This window comes from Notolepis coatsorum (genome assembly GCF_963971535.1).
Source record: "Notolepis coatsorum genome assembly, chromosome: 5".
In the NCBI taxonomy this organism is placed as follows: domain Eukaryota; kingdom Metazoa; phylum Chordata; class Actinopteri; order Aulopiformes; family Paralepididae; genus Notolepis; species Notolepis coatsorum.
This window is the reverse complement of record NC_140169.1, coordinates 83,365,145-83,367,413: the sequence shown is the minus strand read 5'-3', so window position 1 is coordinate 83,367,413 and position 2,269 is coordinate 83,365,145.

The window sequence follows — 2,269 nt, the reverse complement described above, 5'->3', positions numbered from 1 at the left end:
GTCACTTTGGATAAAAGCATCAGCTAAATTACTAAATGTAAGACTAATTTGCTTTCTTCACTGGTAGATTAGTTTACTTAACTAAAAACTCGTTAGTTAAGCGGATGCTCTCCACTTTTTTCTCAAAGAAAACCGCAAAGTCTTCGGTAGAGAGAGAGGAGGGAGGGGGAGTGAGGTGGGAGGACATGGTGGCGTGCAGTTTGCAAAGGTTCTTCGCTGAGGCCTCAATCCTATGGTGAAGAGAAGGACGCTTTGGCAGTAGTAATGGTTTTGGAGAAAGCTAACAAGAGCTTGTGATAGGTGGTGATGTCACCAGTGATGCGTGACTGTCTATACTTCCTCTCTGCCGCTCTCAGGACCTGTCTTTCTTCTCTCACTGCATGCGACAGCCAGGGACTGGGTGGGGAACGGCAAGCAGGCTTCTCAGCGAGGGGACAGAGCTTGTCGAAGGAGGTTGAGAGGGCTGAGAGGAGGGTGGAGGTTGCTGTATCTGGGGAGAGCAGAGAAAGTCTCACTCACCGGTAGAGCAGATAGGATGTCAGAGGGGGATAGGGAGCACAGGTTGTGTCTGACTGAGACGGTTTGGGTTGGGGTGGATGGTTTGGGATTAAGCTTTAGAGTTAGTGAGAAGTAGTAGATATATGGATGGGAGTTACTGTGGTGTTAATAATGCTGAAGTTACGGGAGAATATGAGATCCAAGGAGCTGCCTGCTTTGTGAGTGGGAAGCATGACAGTGGGAGTCAGGTCTAAGGATTGTAGGAGAGAGACCACCATGTCTGACTGAGACGAGTCAGGCAGGTTAAAGTCGCCCATTAGGAGGAAGGGAGTGCCGTCTTCTGGAAAAGAGCTTAGAAGCATGTCCATGCTCATCTGGGAAGTGATCGAGGGGACCTGGAGGACAATGGTGAGATTGAATGGATTAGAGACGGATACTGCATGATATTTGAGAGAGGAGAGTGACAGAGCTGGAAGTGATATTGAGTTTGTCGACTAATAGTAGAAAGACGCAAAGACATATGTCGTATATTTATCTAAATAAAACCTGTAAATTAAACAATAGAAATTATGCACATATATGAAATAGAAAAGAACTAGGTTATTTTCTCTTAGAAAATTAGAGACTCACAGCCATGCCAAATCACCTGTTAGGTTAACCATACATTTGAGTCAACAAGAAGGCTGTTAACTGGCCTCAGTCTAAATGGTGAAAGATGGCCAAAAGCTACCTTGAGATGTACGGAGGGGAAACACTGAATACAGGTCAGGGAAGGACAAATGTGGATAGCCTTCAAATAAGCTGAGACCAGCAGAAAAACGTGTTTGTGTAAGGTTTAGAAGAGATTTTATGACTACACAGTCCCACAGTTCAAAGGAAGGGTGATCGTTTCATACAGATGTACTGAGACCACAGGATGAAACCTCTTTCCCCACACAACAAAGTGGGATGAAGGGCCCAATAACTAACTTTTAAGTCAAGAAGTGACGGCCTGAAGGCCAGCACCCGAGTTCTGTTTACTTTAGCTAAGCAGACCAAACAGGCCATTCTGTGATACCCACTGTTAGGTTGAGTGGGTACTATATTTCCATCTGTATGAGGGTCGCATTCAGGGACACTTGGGTAAATCATTCTAAAAGGAAACTAGTTCATATCCCCTCTGTAAGGTCACCTTGTAACGCTGTTTCGCAAGACCCAAATCACTGAGAGGGGAGACCTTCTAGCCAATAGGAAAGCAGGCTCTCTGGGGTGACGGCACTGGATGGCGCAAGGGCGGGGGGGGGTTCTCTCTTCTCTATAAAACCTGCAGGTTGAATGATGGAGGTGAGACAGAGACACGGAGACACCGGGACGGAGAGAGACACTCAGAACACTCACACCAGAAAGGACCTGGAGAGACACACAGAACTGGAGAGCCGAGCCTGAGACACAGCGAGAAGGATCCTGAGAGCATGGAGACACAGAGCCATGGACACAGACAATGACAGAGATCGCCTAGCAGCTGGAGCGCTGAAAACCTCCACCGACAGAGGGAGACTCGCCAAGCCGGCTACGGGAGAGCCGATGACACAGAGAGCCATTGAGACCAGATGGCCGAGCCGAGGTTCATAGCAGACTCCGCCGATACGAAATCAAGCACTCCCTGCCTGATCGGCGAGGAGACCAGGTTGCCTTGACAACCAGACCAGCGAACCACGAGAGAGAAGGCGCGTGTTGGCCTGGAAACCAAGACAACAACCAGAGAACCGCACCGGAAGAAGAAAACTCTGAT